Source organism: Vipera ursinii (genome assembly GCF_947247035.1).
Source record: "Vipera ursinii genome assembly, chromosome: 1".
NCBI classification, from domain to species: domain Eukaryota; kingdom Metazoa; phylum Chordata; class Lepidosauria; order Squamata; family Viperidae; genus Vipera; species Vipera ursinii.
The window spans coordinates 179,536,642-179,564,405 of NC_139512.1; the positions used below are offsets into that span (position 1 = coordinate 179,536,642).

At 37.0% G+C, this 27,764-nt stretch overlaps 1 long non-coding RNA gene across 1 annotated transcript in view; it reads left to right on the plus strand.

The window, feature by feature from the left end:
- Positions 1-27,431, plus strand: part of LOC310635839 — a 65,592-nt gene extending 38,161 nt beyond the window's left edge. The window contains exons 2-3 of the long non-coding RNA XR_014491540.1: positions 11,804-11,849; positions 27,380-27,431. This is a non-coding gene — a long non-coding RNA (uncharacterized lncRNA). The remainder of the gene's footprint in view (positions 1-11,803; positions 11,850-27,379) is intronic.
- Positions 27,432-27,764: the final 333 nt, after the last annotated feature.

A 27,764-nucleotide genomic window follows, 5' to 3' on the forward strand; every position in this document is an offset into this window, starting at 1 on the left:
TAACCTAGCCCTTACATAGTGCAAAAGCAATACCCAAAGAATGTGGGTGGAGAGGAACAAGGCAAGGAGTGTTTTTGAATCTTTGACAAATATGGCTACAAAGAAACCACCAAATCTCATTTTTAGCCTTAGCTAGATCTCCTTATTGGAGGTTATTGGAAAAGACTCTAGAAGTGGGAGGAGAACTACCCCAACACTTGCCTGAACTCCCAAGCTCCTGAGTCTGTCAACAACAAGGTAATCAATGGTACCAAAGGCCATAAGAGATCAGGGATGGCCCAAGTTGGATGTCCCACACCCATCCCAATCCTGCTTTAGATGAGCATGATGAATACTATCATTGTACTTTGTCAAGGCCTGAAACCCATTTGGAAAATATCCACATAATCCACTCTGAAGCTGGAGCCCAACCACCTTCTCAAAAGCCTTCTCCAAAAAGGAAAATTTGGAAACACATCAGAAATTGTTCTGTGCTATTAAATTCAGTGATGACTTCTTGAGGAGAGAGCATACTTGTATGCAACTACCCTCTTGCTTACCTCTCCTTGGACATATTTATAATTACTTCCTGGGCAGCCTTAACCAACCAGGAGGGACTTAGTTCTAATAAACAGATGGTCAAGTTTATAGCTCTGAGGATCCTGTCTACTTTCTCAGACCAACAAATTCTAACTCTTCCCAGATCACCACACCAGACCATACCTCATCAAAGTCATGAAATATTCCTACATTAAGATTTATTTATTTCTGTTTAGGATTGCCATCTACTGTAAAATTAGCATGTCACACTGATTTGCATTGTAATTACAGCTTTATTGAATTCGTGGTGTCTTACTACCCAGTAAGTGGAGATGGTTGGATTACCTCTTCTGAACTGACTGGTAGGATATAACCTCAGATTTCCTCTTACTCCAGAGAGCAGCCAGGAGTGGAGGCTGCCTTTTGCACAATAGCCCAGAGTGCAGGGAATGTCCTAGCCCAGGGGTCTTCAAACTTGGCCCTTTTATGATTTGTGGACTTCAACTCCCAGGATTCCTCAGCCAGGCATGCTGGCTGAGGAATTCTGGGAGTTGAAGTTCACAAGTCATAAAAGGGCCAAGTTTGAAGATCCTTGTCCTAGCCATCAGACAGGAGAGTAACATAATCAGGGCTGCTGCTCTTCTCTTCTGCTGGATAAGAACTGAAATGAGGAGCTTTGTTTAATTCTTTAGATCTGAGTTGCTAATTGTTTTTCCTGCTTAGATACTAAAGCTGAGGCAAATCTCACACCCACATTTCTTTTGTCAGCCTATGCAGAGATGGTTTTAATTGGTATGTATTTCCTTATAGGTAGCATCTATAATATGGGCATGATGCCCAGAGTACTGTAAACATAACAAATGCTTTTTATCATCCAAAATCTGGAAATAACACTAAAGGCTTGAACAAGAAACTGTGTCAATATGATTATCTCAGCGTATAGAAAGCCATAATTATACTTGCTGTTCTCCCTGAACCAGTTGTCTGAAAGTTATCATTAAATACAATTTGCCCAGAAAGTAGCACATTTTATATTCTGGCTCCTCCCTCTGTGGTTGTAAAATATGCATTTGATCTTTCCTTATTAAAAGATCAGGTTGCTTATAATATTGTCAGGTTTAAAGTTGAGCCAAAATACTTCTGGATTTAACTTTAGAGTGCTCCTGGCAGCTTCTTAGAAAGCCAAATATTGAGGGAGATGAAATAAAATTATCATTTCACCTCCCTCAGTGCTGTTATCAAATCTTGGAAATACTGTGAGTTGTTTTGGTTTGAACAAGTCAAGAGTATTCTTTTAATCAATCTCTACTGAACCATGGTTGCAAAATTCCAATTGGCCAATAGATGGCAGCAGAGAAATTCAGAAAAAACCACTAATTCTTGGCTGTCCTCTAGCAGTTGTCCAGATTTCAACAACCCATTAATAGCCCTGTTTAGTGTAAGTAAAATAATCTATATTTGCAGAAAGGAGTTGCTACTTAGGCAAAATATCCCATCCTGACACCAAAATACTGTGAAAATGAAGATGAAAGTATTGTTCTAGTAAATGCTGTAGAACAGGCCGGATGCATCATACTGAAACCGTGCCCACCCCATTGCTGGCAATGGGGAAAAGGTTGTGATACATCATGCACCATCACATGGCATTGCGAGTTTGATATGCCTGCAGTGTAGATTGATCTTTATATAGGTTGTAGAGTCATAAGGACTACTATAAAGAAAATCAATTTAAGTGAAAATCTCCAGGATTGGGTACTTCATAAGATCACTCTGTCAATGTAAGTATTGCATCTTTGTTTCTGGATCTATTTGAAAGGATCTCTTCATATTAACTTTCCTTTAATTCCTGAAGGTTGATACTGCTAAGGGGAGAAGTGGTATTGACAAGTGTTCATACTTGAGCACTTGCTTGAGCAGGGGTTGGTTCTGGCAAGAAAGCAAATAGATAAGGCTGCCTTATCTGGCTGCAGAAATCCAGATGATTATTAAATCATGGTGGTTGAAAGCCAGAAAAAGACTACCAAGGTTATTAAAAGTCTGGAAACAAATCCTGTGAGGAAGACTTAAAAACCTAGGTATGTTTAGCTTGCTGAAGAGAAGTTGAGAGAGAACATGAGAGCTATCTTCAAATACCGGAAGGGCTGTCCCATTGTACAGGGTTTGAACTTGCTCTGGCTTGTTCCAGACTGTAAGAGTAGAATTAAGAACATGAAATCTCAAGAATGTAGATACAGATTAGACATTAGGAAGACATTAGGAAGAACATTTTGGCAGTAAGAGCTGTCAGCCAGTAGAATAAATTATCACACAGAATAGTTTCTCCTCCTTTATGGAGATTTTCAAAAAGAGGCTGGATAGTTTACTATCTGCAGTGGTGCAATGAATCCTGCAATATGAGGGGTGTTAGACTTGATGACCTCTTAGGTCCCTTCCAACTTTATGGTTCTATGCCAGCAAAGGAACCTTAATTTGTTGTTGCTATTTAGTAGTGGATTTCTGCAGCTTAGATATCAAATGCCTAGACAAGGCTTCAGTGACATCCACATCATTTCACTTAGAGTAGGGTCTTTATCATGGTGGACTAATCTTAAAAATATTGAAGATGGATAGTTCTAATTTGGGTTTTTACTCCTTTTTATGACATATTTCTGCTATACTTGGCAATACCTTTTTGTTTTCATTTATTCTGTTACCTGTAGTTAACATTCAGAGCAGAAAAGATGTGTTTTCTCTTTACTATTTGTCTTCTTTTAATTCACCTTACATTATACAGATTACATTATACTGACTGCCTTGTTCAGTGATCGTTCAATGTTACAACAGTGCTGAAGAAATAACTTTATAACCTGTGTCCACATTTACAACCTTCACAGCATCCTCAATCATATGATCAGCATTAGTACACATTGTCCTGTTCCTGACCTGTTGTTATTCTTCCCCCAATGCAGACCAGAGAGATGGTAGAGCAGGGCTATCAAATTCGCAGCTTCACATGACATGTTGCGACATGTCATGACTTTTTTTCCACTGCCGGCAATGGGGTGGGTGTGGTTTTGGCATGACGCATCTGGCCCGTGGGTTGGCAGTTTAACACCCCTGTGGTAGAGGAAGGGATTACAATAGAGTAAGCCATCACACAATGAGGATATACATAGAAAGGAATGCAGTGGTGCCAGCAATCCTGATTACACTTAGAGCTAGGAGGTGTGAGCACACTATGGAAACAGTCCAATGTATTCTTCATTGTGTACCTGCTTACTCTCTTGTAATCCTCTCCTCTCCAATCTCTTCACTCTGCAAGGAGAGGGAGAGATTAGAGATGAAGGAATTACCTAAGAGTAAGCAGGAACACAATGGTGGAATACATAGGGCTTTTAATGTAGTGTGGTCAGGGATGCCAGTGCCTCCAAATTGTGTGTTCCCCATTGTAATGCCTTTCTCTCAAATGACTGTGAATAGAAACATTAATTCCCTTCCTGCGAATTATCCCAGTGCCCAGTTAGAGTGAGCATTCCAAAAGTTGGGGGCAGGGGGAGTAGGAAAAAGAAAAACACAGTCATAATCATGTGATTTCTCAGTTAGCATCCACTTTGCTGAATAACAGAGCAACTGGTCCCAATTGTGGTCTCTAAATGAGGATTATCTGTATTCAATCCCTGTGTCATTCTGTGGGCTGATGCTCACTTCCAGAATCTTCCAAGAAACTGTTTAGCTAAGCACAAGAAGAGAACCACTTTCAATAAAAAAGGCAGGAAAACAACATAAATCTACTTTTGGCCTGGTGATTTAAACTTACTCAAAGTAAAGATATATGTTTCTTTCAAACTTTAGTCCTGTGCCTTATCCTGTTGTTCTTAAACAATGGTGTTTTGGATAATATGTATCAATATATTATAGAAGATGAAGGCAAAATAAGAGATCAAGGATTTCACTGGTTTTGTTTGTTGGTATTGTATTATCTTAATTAAATAATTGATAGACCTTTGTTTGAGCACCAGAAAAAGGAAGTATGTAAGCTGTTCTTGGTATCTTTTGCCTGCTTTAGCTCATTCTGAGCTTTAGTTTCCAGATAACTTCTTTGTGTCTCTCCTTGTTGAACCTTTTCATTTCCTGGTGATTTCTTATTAAAGACATAAAACTAGTATGACCTTGTTTAGTTTTTTTTGAGATTGGCCAGAGTTGACTAGCTGTTGCCACTTGCTGTAGACCTAATTAGAATTTTGAGAGGCCATATCAAATAGAGTAACTCAAGAGTTGAGGCCAAGGAAATGCAAAATATTTTGGAAATAAGCCTACTGGGGAAAAAATGCTTTGCGGATAATTGACAGTATATATGTTAAGTTAAATCATTAGTGCTTCTTGCGGTCAAGCTAGTCATATACGGTATTCATTCTCTCTTATATGTTTGGAAGAGCCTGAACCAGCCATCAGACTTAAATTTCCCAGGTTCAGCTTCAAAGTTTATCTTCCATTGGTAGAGATAGATATTGTGGACTTCCTTATCATGGATTTTCCTATAACAGCCTTAATCTTGGCTCCAAATTGAGAAGTCTGCTAAGATGCATACTGGAAACATTCTTAACACACTTCTTTCACTTCACTAATCTGGTTATCCTTTGAAGGAATCTATATAATTAAACACAAGGAAGAGTCATAACATCTGAAGAACTGGTCCTATTAATTATCTCCTTTGAATTTTGGAATCCTTCATTTGTGTGTTTATGTGTGAGATTCCTGTTTTTAGCTCATTTACATTTTAGTTCATTACAACCACAATATATAGTGTGGCTGTTGAAATAAAAATAATGTCCATGGCTTTTAAAACACAGATTTAGAACATAGTTAATTTTTCTTCTTCATAATTTCCTATACTCCATAAATTAATGTGCAGCTAAAAATTTTTGCCAGAAGGGCATATCATAATTAGAAAGAAAACTGAACAAGAAAGTGGTTGCCATGTGATTCTTCAATTATTGCTGATTGTTCCTTCTTATAATATTATATCTGGAAATGAAAAAAGCTGTAGTAGTGATTCATTAAAAGGGCTTTGCAGAGAGCTAGCCTGCTAGCATGACTAAGCAGCCATTTCTATATAAGGTTTGCATCATTACTTTACCTCACATTGTCTTTGTAAAATAAACATCAGTATATAAGTAAATTTGAAAGAATAATTTGGGGAAAGTACATGTTTATTTTTTCCTCTTCCTCCTTGTCTCTTTATCATCTTCTGGAATGGTGATGATTATGCACCAATCTAGAGATCTCCTAAATGCCTGAACTGTCAATTTAATCTATGTAATTATTTTTAATGATTTGTTTCACATTCTGGTAGAGCAAAACTCTGTACACTAGAAACTGTTTCTAAGTGTACAGAATTCAGAATAACAGTGTTGGAAGGGACCTTGGAAATATTCTAGTCCAACCCCCTACTCAGGCAGGAGATCTATATTGTTGCAGACAAGTGGCTATCCAATCTCTTCTTAAGCCTCCAGTGATGCAGCACCCCTAATGTCTGAAGACAAGCCATTCCATGGGTTAATTGTTCTCAATGTTAGGAAGTTTCTCCTTAATTCTAGGTTGCTTCTCTCCTTGATTAGTTTCCATCCATTGTTTCTTGCCCTTGCCTTGTGGTGCTGTGGAAAACATGTTGACTTCCTCTTCTTTGTGGCAGCCCCTCAAATATTGGAACACTGTTATCATGTCACCCTTAGTCCTTCTTTTCTCTTGAGTAGCCACACCAAATTCCAGCAACTGTTCTTCATATGTTTTAGTCTTCAGGCCTTTAATCATCTTTGTTCTTCTCTGCACCTTTCCAGAGTCTTAACATATTTTTTATATTGTGGTGATCAAGTGGTAGTAACACTTCTCGTGATCTTGATTCTATTCCTCTGTTAATGCAGCCTAGTATTTCATTGGATTTTTTTGTGGCTGCCGCACATTGCTGGCTCATATTTAAGCTGACTGTCCACTAGGACTCCAAGATGCCTCCTATAGTCACTGCTATTAAGCCAGATTTCACCTAATCTGTACCTGTACATTTGGTTTTTCTTGCCCAAATGTAAAAGAAGAAGAAATAGGGGTGACATGATAGTAGTATTCCAGTATTTGAGAATCTGCCACAAAGAAGAGGGGGTCAAATTATTCTCCAAAGCGCCAGAGGGCAACACGAGAAACAATGGTTGGAAACTGATCAAAGTAAGAAGCAACCTGGAATTAAGGAGAAAGTTCCTAACAGTGAGGACAGTTAACCAGTGAAACAGCTTGCCTTCAGAAATCGTGAGCATTCCATCACTGGAGGTTTTTAAGAAGAGACTGGACAGTCACTTATCTGAGATGGTATAGATTCTCCTTCTTGAGCAGGGGGCTGGACTAGAAGACCTCCAAGGTCCCTTCCAGCTCTATCCTATCCTATCCTATCCTATCCTATCCTATCCTATCCTATCCTATCCTATCCTATCCTATCCTATCCTATCCTATCCTATCCTATCCTATCCTATCCTATCCACTTACTTTTCTCTACATTGATTTTCATTTTATTACATAGGACCCAGTGTTCAAGTCTGTCAAGATCCATCTGGATCTTGAGCCTATATTCTGGGGTGTTGGCTTCTCCTGCCAGCTTGGTATCATCTGCAAATGTGATGAGTTCTCCTTCTATTCCCTCATTTATATTGTTTATGAAGATATTGAAGAATACTGGGCCTAAAACAGAATCTTGGTGCACCCCACTGTTTACTTCCCTCTATGTAAATGTAAATGCAGTAAAGACTGTATATCTTAGTACTTACCCAATAAAAGTTCACTGTTATTCTAGATACTAATTTTAACTTATAACTGAAGGCTTAACCAACACGAACAAGCCTTAGTGCTATGCTTAAATTGATGGTTAAAAATAAAAAAAAATCAATTGGCATGCATACAGATAGAGCAAGGAAATATTTTGTAGGCTTCACTGTAATCCTGAATAAATGGTACTGTGAGAAAGCCAACAATTGTAGTCTCCTTTATTTTTATGTTATTCTCTTTTCATTAAAAATTCTTAACAATTGAGGAATTGAACTTCTTCATATTTAAATTGATGTTTCTCATTAGAGCTAGTAATTAGGCCTTCAGGGTACTAGAAGACTATAAATGCCTAAAGTGACATTTATGTTTTAGTCTTTTTATTTGGAAACATTTGCTGAGATGCTGGGTTTCTTCCATGGCAACACATGCCTTCACTGTTTCATTTTCCCTGCTCTTCCCCACATTTTCCCCCCTCTTCAGTTAGGCTTCTCCAAGTGCTGACTTAGGAAGAAGATTCCCATCTAATGGCCCATTCAGGATACCACAGTATATGTCCAATGATATGTCACCTTTGAAACATGCTATTTTAGTTCATGTTCCTGCATGTTTATGTGCATTACAGCAGGGTCTTCTTCAGGGCCTTTGTGACTGGTTTCTTGCTTCTTCTGATAGGCTGTTCATTAATTGTTTTTTTAATAACCATTTCTATTTTCAGGAATGTACTTTAACATTCCTTAAATGTTATTATTGAATTTGGATTGGTGATTTTTTATTTTCATTTTTCCCACTTCAGAAATTCTTTGAACTTAACTGTTATTTTTAATGGTCTTTTTGGCTCTGCTACTTTTCCTGGAACAATTTTATTTTGGGTTGGTTGTGAATTTGATAGTCTATGATAAACTACGTTATAGTTGATCCCCTAATAAAGCTTTTTAAAATATTCTGTAAGTCTTACAAAGCAACTGATCTCACATTATTGTGTTCCATCTTTTTCGTGAGAAATTTCCCCTTTGGCAGGGCTACAATACCATATCTAGGCTTCAAAAATCTGACAGCTGCTAAATAGCAGACATTTGTTTCTCTTTGCTACTTTCTGGTGGTTGCTAGATTTTTGAGGATGAGAGTACTGTGGGAATTCTGTGATGGTCAGCAATAAAGTTGTAACTTTCTGCAGAGGGTTTGTTTCTCCTAGATTATTAACACTGTCCACTGAAAGAAAACCACTTTAGATTGTTGTCTTAAAGAACTCTTTTATGTGGTAGTCTTCTGTAAATAGAACATGTATTAAGTCTATCAAAAACATGAATCCTCCCCCATTGAGGAAAGCAATGAGAGATCCATTTTGCGAAGGTACCCTCTCATCCAAACTGTTTACAAACCATTCGAATGCTTAGTTCTTCAATTTTCTATTACATAACGAAGTAAGACTGAGGCAAGCTTTTCAGATGATGGGTACATTTAGAGTTTGGGGGAACATGCTGTGGATGTTCACCACTACTAATATACTTACCAGGAGGAAAAGTAATCAGATTCTCTCTGCTACTCCTAGCCCTTCCGAGTATTCACCTAATCACCTGCCTGCCTATGTATTTCCAAGCAGGATATTGAGGTGTTCAGGTACTCATCATTTAATTCTGTAATAATATCTAGGAGCCTCTATAAAGCTTAGAGTCATTCTTATAAACAAAAGGGATGCTAGAACTGATACAGCATTCCAGCTTTCCATTGTATTTAAAAATAAAATAAAATAAAGCTAAACAATGAAATATTTATTTATTTATTTTTTATTATTTTAATTCCATTTATATCCCGCCCTTCTCCGAAGACTCAGGGCGGCTTACAAGCTTAGCAGTAGCCTTCATTCTATGTATATGCCTGCTTATTAGGGCTTTCACCCCCCCCCCCAAGCGGCATTATTACAAAGTCAGCTTAATTGCCCCCAACAATCTGGGTCCTCATTTTACCTACCTCGGAAGGATGGAAGGCTGAGTCAACCTTGAGCCTGGTGGGATGCGAACCTACACTAATTGCAGGCAGCTGGTGTTACTTAAGGAGGCATTAGCCCACTGCTCCACCAAAATATAAACCAAAATATGATAAATAATACTCAAAGAAAGGATGTTACTTGGCCTGACAAGCACTTGGGGAAGTCATTTAGTAGAGTAATCCTATTCATTTTGTCTTTCTTGAACTTTGGCTATATCCTCAAATCTTTTCATATTTCTTTGATATTTTCATCTGTTTTTAAACATTCCTTCTATAGAAGCCAGTAATTGGCTGCGTTTGTCCACTAGATGTACCGTGGACTTTTCAGACAAGGGTATTATTACATGGCTTTGGATAATGTTAAAAATGTTTTAAGAGCATTAGTTTAAAAAGAATAAAAAATAGTTTCTAAAATAGAAAGTATTAAAATGGCTGAGCCATTGTGAAATCTCAAAAGAGGCTATTATCTTGTGTCTTGTATACCTATATCAGAATGTTAATTTTCCATTAAACATAGCCATTAGTAAAATTCTCAAATGTTTGTTCATATGTATATATTTGTACTATGCTCCAGAGCAGATTTTCTTGTCGCACAACATTCTAGCAGCACACTCTGGACACTCCTTTTGATAAGCCATAAATGAAAGTATTTAAGATGGGTATGTCTTTCAAGAATTCAGTGGGCTGGAATGTTTTTGAAAGCTGACAACTCACTCAGAGAAGCTATGATGGTTTTATGAGTCAGAAGTATTGGCATGGATTGTATTTATTATAGAAAGCCATGCCTCTGTTTTGTATTGGATGTGAATTTCAAATTGAGTCAGTATTATGAATATCTCAGTTTGAGTGATAATTAAGTTACTGAATAGGAAAAAAGGGGGCAAGGCCAGCTCTGTGATACATTAAGGAAATGCAAAAGATTTTATACAATATTTTTACAATTGAGAATACCTGTATAGTAAGGGTTTGCAGCATTTCAGTACCTAATGTGGCATTGGAGCTAATTCAACATTTCTTTTAATTAAATGGGAGTTTTGAACTATATCTTTCTAAGGTATAATAGAAGACTGTTTCTCAGACAACATTAACTTTTATTTCTGCATTGTTTGTTGCATGGTATATTTAGATATTCAGTGTTATAGGGAATTCTTGAAATATAATAGGTTCCAGTAGACCCTTAAGACAACTAACTGTACAACAGTAGACAACTAGACACTTAAACTGGTTTAAATCATAATCTTTTGCAAATGCTTATAGAACATTCTCTTTGTTCAATTGTTCAAAATGTGTGAGATTTTTAAGGATTTCAGGATAATTAAAATGAGGACCCAGATTGTTGGGGGCAATTAAGCTGACTTTGTAATAATGCCGCTTGGGGTGTGTGTGTGAAAGCCCTAACAAGCAGGCATATACATAGAATGAAGGCTACTGCTAAGCTTGTAAGCCGCCCTGAGTCTTCGGAGAAGGGCGGGATATAAATGGAATAAAAAAAATAATCTTGTAACCTTGATATTTTTCTGAATCATATCACATGATGAATATGAGGAATACTGTATTATGGTCATTTTGTGTGTTCTTAGAGCTTGTGTATCAGAAAATGATGATGTGGGACAAGATAATTATATCCGTGATATTTAATACCATCATGAAATTCCTGGGTGCAATAATCTAAACATTTGACTATATTGTACAAATATGTGAATGACACTAAATTCTTACTTCTCATTTCATCTTAAGACCAAGGAGACTTATGGAAATCTTAAATTGCTGGTGGTTTTTGTAATGGAAATGGAAAGTAAAATGAAAAAAAAATTAGATCAGTGGATACAACTGATACTTTAGGGGATCTGAATGAAGAGATCTGGATGGTTTTGAACCATTGTTGTAGCGGGGGTACTTGCTTGGGATACTTTTGGACTTTATCTAAAACATGAAGGAGATGATACAGTAAATTAAGCACTGTGAATGATGAGCTTATTTGATAAGCTATGGTCATACTTAGAGAGTTGATATCTTTCCTTAATTACTCATAATCCAGTTAAATCTATATTAAACTAAAGTATTGTGTTTTACACAGGTCTGTCTTTAAAGAATGCCTGGAAATTTTAATTGGTATAAAATTCAACTAGTTATATGATGATATAACTAGTTGACCAGTTGACCAGTTAGACCAGCATTGCCAGTGCATTTCTGTGTCAGGTCATGGGGGATGGTTGTTTCTCTTCTTCCTGCCCCACCTCTCTTTTAAATAACTTTTATGTTTTGTAACTTTCATGATTTGTAATTGATTTAGGATGAATTTACCTGTGGGTAAATCTAATTTAATGATGGTTCCAAGATGGAAACCAAACTTTCTACAATTTGCCAGTGACTAAATACCTTTTAAAGTACTCATTTAGAAAGTCAAACTAACCATGTGTAGTAAGAATATAACATTGGGCTGTTGGTTTGATTAAACTATAAAATAATTTCAAGTTCAAGGGTTAATAAAGAATTCTGTCTTTTTTTTTAGACTACAGAAAAGTGAGATATCACCTGGCTGAAGAATTCACCTAAGGGTCAGTATTCTGTTTTGTGATTATCTAAGATGAATGCTGTGTAATCTAAACTATTATAGGGAATCCAAATTGTCTAGATGATCTTCCAAGCAATACATTCTTTCATCATATGTTCAAAATAAATGGTAGATACATGTATGAAAAGGGAATATGGATACTTTGATATAGTCAGTCTTACATTCCCAAACTAGGAAAAAACTCACATGAGTAAATCATGAAAATGTACCATTTTATTGTAGCTTGAAGACGTTCACTAGCAGATCTAATAGTAGACACTAGTGTTGCAATGTACAAAAGGGGAAGGAGATCAAGAAAAGTTGTTATCCATCCCTAAATTTAGGATGCTTATCTGAGTATCTGCACAGATAGAGATATAGAAATATTACAGCTAGAGTTAAATCAATTGTTTTGTATTTTGTTTTACACAATACTTTACATTTCATTAACCTAGAAGAGGATTTAGGAGATTATTTTTAAAGAATATTTCACTTTAGGATTCATATAAAGTAATGAATAGTACATAGTTTTAAATAAAACTATATATTATTTAATGTATCTGTATTCTGCTTCTTACACTAATTTATCCAATTTAATGTAATTTAAGCAGCTGCGAGGTGACCAGGGTATATAAATGACCATTTGAAGGGCTTTCCAGGTAACAAAGGAGCCTAATGTTGCACAAGATGAATCTGTCCCAAAGATCTGCTTGATTACAGTTGCTGCCTACTCTTTGAGTAGGAGCTAAAAAGGAGAAATCCCCAGATTGCACACCAGACTCAACTGGGAAAGTACAACTCATCAAAACCAACAATGGAAACCTCTCTAAACTAAGGGGTGCAAATAGCTGTAGCTACTCAGGCTTATCAGAACTGAACCAAAGTCTATTTCTCCCCATCTGTACACTAAGTCAGTACTTCATCAGCTTCATCTGCAAACCTCAGTGCTGAGATGGTAACTCTCAGCCCAACTCAACTCACGGGATTGTTGTGGGAAAAATAGAAGGAGGAAGGACTGTTGTGTGTGTTTGCCTCATTGAATTAGTTACAAAAACAATAAAGTTATCAATAAATCAATCAATTTAAATTATCAACAGAATGATTGTACAGATGATTTCACCCTATAAATAGGAGGGGAGAGAGTGTCAAACCCTGAGACATTTCACAACTGAGGGACTATGGGTGCTATTTCTCCTCTTCCATTAACAATGCTTATGATAGACTGTTGAGGAAGAAGATGTCTCTCATCTCAACTTCCATAGTGTCTCTCATTCTCAACTTCCATAGCCAGTCTAGAAAGATACACTGGTGGACAATATTGAAAGCCATTGAGATATCAAGAAACACAAGACAGTTGCATTACCCCCATCTCAGTTCCACCTAAACTCATCAACAAGATGAACAATGGTATCTCCATACTAACCCTGACTGAAATGGGTCTAGATACTCAGTTTCATGTAAAATTCTGTGCAACTGCCAACTGACTGCCTTTTCCATAACCTCCAAAAAGAGAAATCGGAAATTGATGGATAGTTTTCCAAAATGGAGGGTTCCAGTGATGACATCTCAAATAATAGACCCATACATTACATATTCAAAATAGGTGATGTATACATGAGTGAAAAAGGCATATTCTGGCATAGTCTATCTAGACCAGGCATGTCCAACCTACAGCCTGCTGGTTGCATGCAATCCTGCCCCTGCAAGATAATAAGCTGACTTTGTAATAATGCTGCTTGGGGCCCCCCGAAAGCCCTAATAAGCAGGCATATACATAGAATGAAGGCTATTGCTAAGCACATTGATTTGTGCTTTAAATTGTAAGCCGCCCTGAGTCTTCGGAGAAGGGCGGGATATAAATGGGATTAAAAAAAATTAAAATAAAAATAAAAAAAATAAAAAATATAGAAAATAAAAGAGATTAGTTATTTATATACATTAACTATTCTCTTGACTCAGCCTAATAAAGGCAAGCCAAAAGGTTGGACAACCATGATCTAGACCCAAACAATTTCCAGACATGTAGTATCTTGATAGTTTCACCTCTCCATCCCTATTAAAGATGAGATGTAGAGCAGGCTATAATCAGTGTACTGAACCCTAAACAGATGGATGACTCCACTTAACAGTTTCAGTTTCATGTAGGTGTTAAACACTTCTGGTCTTTCTCTGATACAGAAATTGGAGCATTGATATGTTAAATATTTGTAAGCTCAGAAAATGGATATTTTTTAACTAGATGTATTTGACTTCTGGTGACTGAACAATTGTAAACAAATGCTTGCCATCTTGATCTACCTTTGATAGTAACTCATGGCTCTGCCAAGGAGATGCTAATGTCTTCTTGAAACTATCTTATCAAGTGAAATATTTTATTCTGATTACTGACTGGCATTTGCTATGATTTCATTTCAAAAGTTATAGAAACAGAGATTACCAGAGATCAATAAATGAATAAATGTGCAAATGAAAGAGGCTAAACATGATTTGACTATAAATGTTATAAAGTTATGAAAAAAGTAAGAATGAAATGTACGTCTCAAACTACTACTAAAATACATTTAATTAAAAATTGAAATGCTGAACTAAAATACTAAATTGTTAGAATACTGCTAAAATATTATGCTGTAAATTATCAGTCTTTCAGTTAATTTTATGGGAAGTAAGATTCATAAAACTTGGTTAAAAGAAAATCATTTCTTCCTTCCATACAGAAGTATTGTATCCCATAAGCTGCCAGATAATAAAGTTAAATACTTCATTTTTACAGCTAAAAGGTAAACAAATAAGCTTTTACAAGAATTAGTAAAAAAAATAAACCGCTCATTACAGAAATTACAGAATATACAGTGCTAAAAAGTGGGAGTTAAATTATATCAAACTGTTAGTAACCAGCCCTTCTCCTATTAATCTTACTAGAAAAGATGATCTGCAAGAGTTCACATTGCCATCAATTTGATGGGGTTGTTGGAACTACTCAGTCCTCCCATTGTATTAAATGTTCATCCTCCAGGAGGGTAAAAAATTTAACATACATGAATAATAAAAATAGAAAGCAATTTCTCAGCTGCATTCCATTTTCTCAGCGAAGCCATCTGATGAGTTTCCTAATCTGACAGACAAAAGAAAAAAATCTGGCTACTATGAGAATACTTTGCTAAGAATGATATCTGTATTTAAACAATGAACGGAAATCTGATTAATAGTCGGTGGGTAGAAGAGGGCAGAAACATTGAAAAAAATACTTTTTCACATAATAAATTTGACGAATATTCTATTAATAATAATCTGCTTGATAAAAAGGTTATTAAGAATATTTGCATTGAGGCTCTATGTGATTAAAAATGATGTAAAGTTAGCACATATACTGAACAGTCCATAAAAACAATTAAATAGCCTTGTGTAAAATTATTAATGGAATTTTAATAGGAAATACAGTATCTCATGACCTTTGCACACACATATACAACAACCCCGTCATGTACAGTATATTTATTATGAGCAGTTGGAAATTTTCAGCTGAAGTTGACAAATTTATTTTGGCAACACGGGGAAGTTCAGTATAGGAAAGGTTCTATTTGGCCCTTGTGGATATTTTCTTTTCTACTCTTTCTTTGGGATGGATTATTCAAGGGGTCTTCCTATTGGGTGAGGGTGGGGTATTTCTTACTAAGAGACAAATCACTTCAAAAAGAATAACATGAAAAATTAACAAACAGTTGAGACACACGCATATATTGCATATAAACTAACTTGAAAATCTATCAGTATTTGAGTCTCTCTATGAAATGAACACAAGAAAATAAAAATAATCTTGACCAGGTTAGTGAGAATAAAACAGAAAAGTTACCTAACTATTTGATTGTTGTATGTATTCCATTTTCCCTTCCAGAAGAAAATCAGAGATTTTGTTCTTTTTATTTTGGTTCTGTCATTGAATGTTGATCTTATTTTTTCATTGATGCATCTCGCAGTTTTGTTTAGAAGTTTTGAAACTTCATAGTTTAAATAATGTCATATAGAAAAAAATGAGTAATAAAAGAAGACAAAGTGTTTTTATTTTTCTTGTCAAGTGTTAACTGCAGCAGTCATTAATATGTTTTAACTTCCTGAATAGGTAGCATTTCAGATAAAAACGCTATCAATACAAAGGTAAATTGTACTAACAGCTTGATATAAAATATAAATTGAGTGTATTATTATGCATACTTATACCAAATTAAAAAAATAGGAGTACTACTAAAACAGATATAATCCATTCAATTGGATTAATCAAATATGCACTGGGTTAAATGATAAATATTGAAGATGTAATCAGATAAATGTAAACTATTTAATATTTTCTAGTCATGTCCCCAAATATCTGTTTAAATATTTTATTGACTGAGTTATGTTTGGGTCCAGTAATATTTCTCTTTGGTTATATTAAAATATATTAACAAATGGTTGTCTGTTCTTATTTATTTATTTATTTATTTTTGGGACTTATATGCCACCCTATCTCCCGAAGGACTCAGGGCGGCTAACAACAATAAAAAACAACAATACAAAAATTAAAAAAGAATTAAATAACAGCCCCAAAATAAATTAACTACACAGTTAAAAATTAAAACATATTTAAAAACCCATCATCAATCCAGGTCAGCCTGATGGAAGAAAAAAGTTTTGAGGTCGCGGCGAAAGGACCGGAGGTCCGGGGCCATCCGAAGCTCAAGGGGGAGTTGGTTCCAAAGGGCTGGCGCTCCCACAGAGAAGGCCCTCCCCCTGGGGGTCGCCAGCCGACATTGTCTGGCCGACGACACCCTGAGGAGGCCCTCTCTGTGTGAGCGCACTGGGCGATGGGAAGTCGTCCCCGGTAGCAGACGGTCCTGCAAATATCCCGGGCCTAAGCCATGTAGGGCTTTAAAGGTAAGTACCAGCACCTTAAATCTCGCCCGGAAGACAACTGGTAGCCAATGCAGCTCACACAGGAGGGGTGTAATATGGGAGTATCAGGATGCTCCCATCACTACCCGCGCGGCCGCATTCTGCACCAGGTGAAGCCTCCGGGTGGTCTTCAAGGGCAGCCCCATGTAGAGAGCATTGCAGTAATCTATCCGAGAGGTAACGAGTGCATGAGTGACCGTACGCAGGGCATCTCGGTCCAGATAGGGGCGCAACTGGTGCACCAGGCGAACCTGGGCAAATGCCCCCCTGGCCACGACTCCAATATGAACTTCAAAACTGAGTCGTGAGTCCAGGAGGACGCCTAAATTGCACACCCTATCAATGGGAGGCAACACCTCTCCTCCCATAACCAAAGATGGAACCTCTTGGACAAGTCGAGATGCCGGTATGTAAAGCCACTCAGTCTTGGCCGGGTTGAGCTGGAGCCTGTTCTTCCCCATCCAAATCCGTACCGCTTCCAGGCAACGGGACATCACATCGAGGGCATCACTGGCTTGGTTTGGGGTGGAGATAAAGAGCTGGGTATCATCGGCATATTGATGATACCTCACCCCAAAACCACGGATGATCTCACCCAGCGGCTTCATATAGATGTTGAACAGGAGGGGCGAGAGCACCGACCCCTGAGGCACCCCACAATTAAGGGGCCTAGGGGTTGACTTCTGCCCTCCTGTCAACACCGTCTGCGAGTGGCCCGAGAGGTAGGAGGAGAATTTATTAAGAATAACCTTTTTATTCAATACACCATATTATGATAAAAGTAACTCATATTACTAGGTTTAAGGAAAAGAATTCAAGCTAATATTTCAATTTAAAATGAACTCTATTGTAATAGTAGGGTGAAATGTTCCATTCATTGTTACTAGTTCTTCATATTTATTTTTAAAATATATTTTTTAAAAAAACACACAACATAGCTAGCTATTAGTTAAGTGAAAAGCATCAGAACTGTTTCTAGTTTTTAAGATTGGAATTTGTCCACCTTTGCTTCAGAAGTTCTGAAGATGCTTCTATGAAAACAAGAATAAATAAAATGGTCCTTTTATCTCCTGTTTTGACTAGATAACCTTATATAAGTCTCAGGAACAGAAGACTTTCTTGTGATGCAACTACTTTTTTTCTATTATATAAAAACCTCATAAAATGTTATTAGCTTTACTCAAAAGCATCTTTTATTTTTTATTGAGCATATAAATAAATAAGCAAGAGCAAGATAGCTGCCCTTAGCCCTATTTTTAAAAATCCCAGTAGAATATTTAAGCCTTGGAATGTAATAGACCTTAGAAACAGCTTCTGCTATTGGGAAAAAAGAAGTCTAGTACTGTACCATGGACAGACATCATATGTCCTTGGCTGAATTTTTTTTCTCTTACAGTGAGGGAGACCCTAGGATGGTGCCTGATAAAATGGGCTGTCAGCAAACTTTACAATATATACTATTCCAGATTTATAAATTAAAATCTTTTGAATAAAGAGCTGCAGGAGAGGTCCAAATAAGTTTTACTAATTTGTATAGTGTTCATAATTTTAATCCCACAATTTACTTCATTCATATATTGCTAAGAATAAAACAAACAAAACAGAACCTCAGGATTAGAATATAATAACATTTGCTGAAGATTTAATTAGTACCTCAGTACTTTACTTAAAACTCTAAATACAGCTAAATCTTCCTCAGGATAACTCTAATTATATATGAACACTTCTTATGACACATCATATATAATTAAAGGATAAGCTCTACCTGTTAGAAATTTGCAATCATTGTGTCAAACTACCTATGAGGTTAATTTGGTGGCTCACTCCTGAGTCCAGAAAACTTATTTTTCCCCTCAGAAATAGTCAGTGGGAGCTGCTAGTCACCGTCAAGATTTAGAGGAGACTTTTAATGTCTCTCCTTCATTTTGAAAAGAAAATCTATTCATCCAAGGCTGAATAACAAATAAGACCTGGCTGACTTTTAGTTATATCCAAAACCCTGTAGAATTACACCTACTTTACTACTTGTATGGGAACACCATCAAAACAACTGTGGGTTGTAGTCTACCTTGAGATTTTGAAAAAAAAAATCCCAGAAGGCAGTGGCAAATTGTATCCTTAGTGTTGCCCAGGAACTATGTAGCTATGCCTGTTAAGTCATTAGAGTTGGCCTTGACATAAGGAAATTGTTTATTTTTAAAAATTTATTTTAATTCCATTTATATCCCGCCCTTCTCCGAAGACTCAGGGCGGCTTACAAGCTTAGCAGTAGCCTTCATTCTATGTATATGCCTGCTTGTTAGGGCTTTCACACACACCCCAAGCGGCATTATTACAAAGTCAGCTTAATTGCCCCCAACAATCTGGGTCCTCATTTTACCTACCTCGGAAGGATGGAAGGCTGAGTCAACCTTGAGCCTGGTGGGATGCGAACCTGCACTAATTGCAGGCAGCTGGTGTTACTTAAGGAGGCATTAGCCCACTGCTCCACCAAGGCTAGAACTAGAACTGTTAACTGTAATTCAAATGCAGGCACAATGTAGATGTGTTAAAAGGAATTATAGTTTTGCTTTCCTTTTCCTAATAATCCTTATCATGGATTATTTTTTTGCTTTTTTCTCAACTTATATTAAACTTATTTATATTTTAATTAAGTAATCCACTGTGACCCCAAGATCTAGTTCTTGGCCAATTAGTGCCATCTGAGATATTATTCAGCAGATACAAAACACAAAACAAAAAAAGAACAAAAAAGTGAAAATATTAGAACATTAAATCAAAAGAACTTTTTCTCTTATTGATTAAGGAATTGGGCCTCAGAAACATTTGCAAAAAGAGAAGAGCATTCAATAGAGGACAATATACGGTATGTAGTTCACTGTTGAACTGTGGAGTCCTTGGTGCTCTGATTTTAGTTGTTTGCTTGCAAACATTTTGTTACCCACCTAGGTAACATCTTCAGTGCTAGAAGGAAGTGGGATTTGCTCTCGGTTGTTATATGGTAACTTGCCCTGTCGGTGATGGTGGATTTGTTGTTTTTTCTATCCTTGTTACTAAATATATTTCTTTTATTGAAAGAATATGCAAACTTTTCTGTTAAACACAGAGAATATTAATTGCTGTTTCTTTTGCTTTCAGTCAAGAAAAATAGTAATCAATCAATAGATTTAATCAATTTCACTGTAATAAATTAATAGATTTAAATTAAAAGAAAAAAAAAAGACTAGATATTTTAAATGGTGCTACACCTGATCAATAATATTTAAGTGTACCTTCCTGCATTCCTTAAAAGAGAGTGAATGAAGTGTGTAGTTAAGTAGCAAGCAATCCCTCTGAGGTGCTGGTCTGCCTTAGGATCTATTAGCCTGCAAAGAGAACAAGACAGAATTTATGTCCTAGCATTAGTATGACAATATTAGTATGACAATAATGCCTCCTTAAGTAACACCAGCTGCCTGCAATTAGTGCAGGTTCGAGTCCCACCAGGCTCAAGGTTGACTCAGCCTTCCATCCTTCCGAGGTAGGTAAAATGAGGACCCAGATTGTTGGGGGCAATAAGCTGACTTTGTAATAATGCCGCTTGGGTGTGTGTGAAAGCCCTAATAAGCAGGCATATACATAGAATGAAGGCTACTGCTAAGCTTGTAAGCCGCCCTGAGTCTTCGGAGAAGGGCGGGATATAAATGGAATTAAAATAAAATAAAAATAAATAAATATGTAAGAGAAAAGATAATTGTATGAAAAAATAATAATGTTATTTTTTAAAAAAAATGTTCTTGGATTCATTCAGATGAATCTTCATTGATCAGATGAAGGCATACTGTGTGCATCTGTATTTGTCCACCTGCGTTGGAGCAAATTCCTCTCACCTACTTGCACCCCTGTCTGCATTCGTTATATCTGCTCCAGGACTTTGGGACTCTCTCCAGAACTGAGTTGGAAGGCAGCAGAGAGGAAGACAGAAAGGCAAAGCCTTGTTAGTTGGGCAGAAGTCAGTTGGGGCTAGAGGACAGTTTCTCTGGGTCTGCTGCAATATTGTCCCAAGTCATCCACAATATATATTCTGGAAAAAAATAGCTGATTAAAAGATGCTGTATAGTTTTGCTTATTTAATATTCCTGTATTTATAAGCAGACATGGAACAAGACAAACATATCTTTTACACAAGTGACAAGAATTCTTTAATTATTGAGTCTCCTGGATTTAGTACCAGTTCGTTTAATGCGCTCTTTTACGGAAAGACCAAACATAATTGCTCAATATATTTTTGCTTATAACCAGCACTGATTCTTACTTCTCCCCCACTCCCCATTTAGGAAGTATGAAAGAACAGGCCTCTTCTTTAAGGAGCTTACATAGAGGAAATCTTTGAGAAGGGAAGAATGTTTCATTTTTTTTTAAAGGAAACAGTCTGAGCAGGATATGAGAATTAGAGGGTTAAGCCAAAAGCATACCTTCCTATTATACAGAGGCACCAACTCAAATAGAGGCAAACTTTCCTTCATGTTCACAGATCAAAATATTTGGGGCAAATCTTAGGAGAAGTTGCTATTTTGGCAAAAGATCTCCTATGCAGTCAAAACTCAGCTGGGCTGAGCTTTGAGTCCTAACTGCATATAGAGACCCAAACAAATGCACTGCTGACAGTTGGAGGCAGGGAAATGAATTCCTCAGGAAATTAATCTTTGCAGGCTCTTGGGTGTCTCCATTGAAGTTATCAGTAAGCTGGCAGCATGAGTACACTAAGTCCTTAATTTACAACCAATCATTTAGTGACCATTCAAAGTTACAGTAGCACTGAAAAAAGTTACTTATTGTCTTTCACATTTATAACCATTGCAGCACCTTGATGGTCATGTGATCAAAATTTGGACACTTGGCAAGTGGCTCATATTAAAGACGGTTGCAGAGTCCTGAGGTTATGTAATCACTTTCTGTGACCTTCTGACCAGCAAAGTCAACGGGGAAGATTGAAGATTGAATCACTTAATACTAACTTAACAACTGCAATGATTCACTTAACAATTGTGGCAAGAAAGGTTGTAAAAGGTGCTGGTATTGACCTACAAAGCCCTACATGGCATGGGTCCGGAATACCTTGGGGAGCACCTGCGGCCGGCATCAACTTCCCTCTGCCCAATACGCTCCCACAGAGAGGGTCTCTTCAGGGTGCCACTGGTCAAAGAATGCTGACTGGTGGCCCCCAGGGGGAGGGCGTTCTCTGTGGGCACGCCGGATTTATGGAACCATCTTCTGGTTGAGCTCTGGATGGCGCCTGACCTTCGCTCCTTCCGGCGCGATTTAAAGACGGCTCTCTTTGAACAAGCTGGCCTGGCCTGATGGGATGGGGTTGGGTTTTTATTACTTTTAAATGTGTTTTAATCTATTTAAGAGTTCTGGGCACTTTGTTTAATCTATTTTGATTTTTGTATTCTGTCTTTTTAACATGTATTGCCCTGTTCACCGCCCTGAGTCCTTCGGGAGAAGGGCGGTATACAAATAAAATTAATAATAATAAAATGAATAATAATAATAAAATGAGGCAAAACTAACTTAACAAAGTATCACTTAGCAATGGAAATTTTGGGCTCAATTGTGGTCAAAGGGGAGAACTATTTGTAGTTTTTTTCACTAGACTTTCCATTTATGGGTCATGAAGGAAAAACATAATCCTGAGAGTCAGCAACAGGTTAGACAAATGTTGCCACTGAGAATGGTTAGGCTTCCACAATAATAGTATATGCATCCTTCATGAAGGACTCTGTCAAGCCCTGAAGAATGCCTATGCTGTCTCAGCCATCATTGCTTCTTAGCTTGCCTACAAGCTTGTGGGGAGGTGTGGGGAGAATGGAATGCAAATCTCTGATAATGAAAAGCTACTCCATGAGAACCAAGAACTCTCTAGATTTGTTTACTGAGAACTGAAGATATTCTCTCATAATAATAGTCTGACTTATAATTGGATAATGTGACCTGCACTAATAAGGGGAGGGAGGTTTCCATGTTTTCAATATAGCAATTTAGGTGCCAATTAACCAGAGCTGATTTTCCCTTCATTTATGCTGAAATGATTTGCTCAATAAAGTTTTGCATTAGAGATTGGATTGCCTCAGCTACGCTTTTGAACCTCAGCTCTCTTTTAAACCTAAAATCAATTGAGGAGTCCTGAGCTCCTGCACCCCACCCAGCTAACTCCAGAGGGTGGTGAAGACTCAGGGGAAGATGCCTGAAATGCAGCAGAATCACCCAAAGCCAAGGCAGGGCAACAAATGGAGTCCCAGTCAGGACCCCGGAGACTCCAGTGCCCATCCAGATGTTATTTGTCCAAAAATGAAAGCAGAGAAGTTGGCATCACCAGCGATGATGGAATGGACTAGGTCAAAGGGAGTCATTCACCCTCCAGGAGTGGAAAGGTGGCAAGAAGGTGCATTGAAGGTAGCCGAAGCCGAGTTCCCACTGGCCTACGTGAGACCCAAGTTTGCCCAAGCCTACGGATGGAGAGAGAGAGAAGGGCTTGGGAATGGGAAGGACTGGCAGAGCAAAGTCAGCTGATGATGTGCAGTAGTCAATTGTAATTGAAGCCTACGTGAATACCATCATGGGGTACCTTGAGGGAGAAGCAGCGGAGTGGGTGACGGCCCTCCAGCGGAGTAGTCCAGCCCTCAGTTTCATTATTGTATTTACATAATGCAAAAGATTATGGACATTCAAACATATTAAAATTTCACCTCGAAGACAAGTTAATACAGGTAACGATGTCTTCTTCCTTCCTGTATAATGACTTTAGCACATTTTCAAACATATGTTTGAATGAAGTATTCTCATTGCATCTCCAACAACACAATGAATTGCTTTTGTGCAAAATTCTTTTTGTCATATTTATGTAGTGTATATTGGAGGTAGTGACCCTTTAAGACCTGTATACAACAAAATTTCATTTTGATGTATGCCAATTAGTATATATTTAAAGTGACAACAAAGTCATTATTCTTTTGTTGTTGTTAATTGCGAAGTCGTGTCTGACCCATTGTGACCCCATGGACAAAGTTCCTCCAGACCTTCCTGTCCTCTACCATCTTCTGGAGTCCATTTAAGCTCATGCCTACTGACACATGTTGAAGCAAATGAGATCTTATCTTTAAAAGATAAACATAAATTATATGGTTGCAAAGTATAACCTGTAATACCTTGGAGGAATATTTACACAAGGTGGAACCAGCCACCTCATTCTCTGTCGTCCCCTTCTTCTCTTGCCCTCAATCTTTCCCAGCATTAGGCTCTTCTCTAGTCCAATAAATCTGATTTTTGTTGATTTGAAAAATAATTCATAGTCTAAGATCTACTGTAATTTTTTAATACAAATTGAGATACCTATTGTTTAGACAAAATAGAGCTCTCCAATTCCCCGTTCCATTCTGTCTCTTAACATATTGCATGCTGAATTACAGGTTGTCCTCAATTTAGGACGCCAACTGAGCCCAAAAGTTCTGTTACTAAGTGAGATAGTTGTTAAATTAGTTTTGCCCCTTGCTGCAGTTGTTATGTTAGTAACACGGTTGTTAAGTGAAACTGGCTTCCCCAGAGATTTTGCTTGTCAGAAGGTCATGAAAGGGGATCATAGGACCCTGGGATGCTGCAACAGCCATAAGTATGAACCAGTTGACAAGTGTCTGAATTTTGATCACGTGACCACAGGGATGCTGCAACAGTGTGAAAAACGGTCATAAGTCACATTTTTCAGTGCTGTTGTAATTGGACAGTCACTAAGCAAATGGGTTGTAAATCAAGGACTACCTGTAATTTATCAAAAAGTATTTATTAAAAATAATTGTGGGATTTTTTTAGTCTCAGGATTTGGTAATTCTAGTAATTTAGATGTCTCTGAAATTGAAAATACTACTGTTGTAAGGGTAAAGTTTAGCAAAATATTAATTTAGCAACAAAGCAAGCTAAATCTTGGAGAATTTGTTTTACTACCAATCCAACTGATCATTGCCAATCCTTAACAAACCAAAGACATTACAGAGCATTTGTTCAGGCTAGATTTGGTGGATTCCCTCTAGCGGTCATAGTTGGTAAATATCTAAAGATTCCCTCCTGTCAATGATTTTTTCCCCATGGCTCCCATGCCACTCCTATTGCACTGTAGTTTATATTTCACTTTGTGTGATGTATTAATTTGGCCTCTCGTGAACAATCTCCCAGGAAGATACAACCATTAGTAAGTACCTCTCCTACTTTTTAACTGATCACAAGATCACCATTACCTGTAATATAGTCAAATACTACCTCAATTCAATGGCAGCAAAGCAGCAGATATTATCTGTTAACATTGCATTTTCCCCTCTCATTTTCTTTTTAACCCTTTTAACCTCTTTTAATTGAGATGGGCAGCACACAAACATAATGAATAAATACATGACAAAAAAACAAACAAATAAATAAATGATATTTTTATGATCTGTGGAGTGTCAGAGTCCTTAGCAACCCCTGGTTCCAGAACAGAAAACAAGTTGTAGAATTCACAGAAGGCTGGCTTCAGAAAAGGAACAGTGTGGCATGCATTTAATCACACAACTGCAAACCAAGTTAGCGCTGGGAGCAATCCCCTCCTGGCGCCTTACATGCTTTTTCCACCTGGCTCCACCCCCCCCACCTAACCAGCATCCGGTGGCTGACATGATAAGAGCAGGCCTCTGGCTCTCTGCTCTGTTCGGCAATTTAGAACACGCTGCCGGTGCCTGGCCTCCTGGTGATGTCCCAATGCCAATCAGCACTGTCCTAAAATTGCTGTCCAGGAGCCAGGTTCTAGGTGACAAAAATCTCTTCGGAGAAAGGATAGATTGTTAGGAATTACCCATTTGCACCCTGGAATTGTTGCTGCTCCTCCCGAGGAAACCACAGGAATTGAGTTTCTTGTGGTCGGTGGAAAGTTGAAGATTTACAGTTGACCCTTAATTGCTGCGCAGTCTTATTTTTTTTGTTATATTTTGTTATTTTGTTATTTTTATTTTTTTTAATTTTGTTTTTATGGACATTTGACCAACAAAAGCCTGACTTTCTTAATTACTTTATGACCTAAGAAAGATATTCCATATGGCAATGAAGATCAAAGTTTCTTGGTGAATGTCTTCTTTCTGAAATTAAGAAAGGGAAGAAAAAAATGGCTATTTTAAAGGATTTTAATTTAAAAGCAAAATGCTTAATGAGAAAGATCCAAGAAATAAAGGGGATAAAGGGAGCAGTGTTTTTTTTTTAAAGAATAGACATTTTTTTCTGATGAAAATCCCTTTGAAAATAGCAATAGTAATTAGACTAACAGATTGGACCTTCTTGGGAATGTTGATTGCTTATTATTAAGGACAGGAGATAATTGGTGGATTTTACAAAACAAGAAGATAATATGAACTAAACTGTGAGAATTGTAACTACAGAGAGCTAATTGGGACTAAAGTTCTAAAAATAGAGATAGGAAAACAGAAAAAAGGAGTACCTTGCCTTTTACTTTCAAAGTAATCCACATACTTTCAGTTTAATAATGGCAATCACAAGAAAAGCTGCTAAATTAGGAGAAAGAGGGGGGGGCTCATTAGAACTCATTAGAACAACTTAAGGGTACGGTTTGAGGATTTCACCAGATTTATTGCAGAAAATGTTTGAAGAATTTGGCAAAAAGATGACTGCAGTGGTTAATTTTAAATGTGAATATTCAGTTGATGTCAGAATATTTCCTTTTAGGGCTAATTGACAAATAGAAAAAAAGGCATGGAAGACTATTTTAGTATATGATAACTGCGGTGAGATTATTATATGCAAAAAATAATAATAATGGAAAGATTCAACACCACCCATCATGGATGGATGGTTGGTGAATTGATAGATCTGGCTGATATGAATAAATTAACTTCTTTTATATTAGTTTTTATTAGTTTTAATGAGTTTAATTTAATTAAAAGTGTATATATATATATAAAGTGTATGTATATAAATTGTATATACACACACACGCACACACTTATACAATGCATATATAAAAATATAATGTATTGATAAATCTTTGTTCTTTGGTATAAATTTTAATTTAGACCAATTACTAACTCACCCCTATGTACAAATCTAATGCATCAAGGTTGGAATCAAAGTATGAAATTCAGGAATAGATAACAAAATATTTATTTTATTATATTTGCTATCTAATTTATGTTTGAATACATTTCAAGAAGAACTATGGATATTATTATCCTATCTAAAACACATTTTGAAAGTTTTAAATGTATGTTAAGTATCAAAGGGGAAACTTGACATTCTTTATCAAATGAAAAAGTAGATGAAAAGCACATACAAATTCTTGTCCCATTTAATAAATCCTCTGAGAAATCAAATGTAGCTATGTGTGTATGTGTATGCATGTATGTATGGTTCTATATAGCAGGGGTCCTCAGCCTTGGAAACTTTAAAAACTTGTGAACTTGAACTCCTCATCCAGCTGAATTCTGGGAGTTGAAGTCCACAAGTCTTAAAGTTGTCAACGTTGAGGACCCCTGCTATATACTGTCCACAGTTTTTAATCAAAAGGGACCTCAACTTTTGTCTATTTCTTTTCCCCAGCCAACCCTGAGAGAGTTTTAGGCTGCGTGCATCCTGGAATCACCCCCGTTTCAGATAACTTATTGAAAGGGTAAGTAACTCTCCTGGGGCCTGATTTGCACTACACAGTCATTCTCAACATGGGTAGCATGGCATGAGCATATTAATATTTATTAGTCATTTCAGGTTCCAATTATACCTAGAATTCTGGAACAAGATGCAGTGGCAGATCATTACTGTAGCCCTGAAGTTATGAAAATGATGATTGAGTTGTAGTTATTTCTCCGGTCAAGACTGTAAGACATTCTCACTAGAATTCAAATTTTGTCTTTTGTAGCTCTGTAATAAAGAGTTATAGATTTGAATATTCACCCATTAAACTCCCACAGTACGTTCTAGATATTTT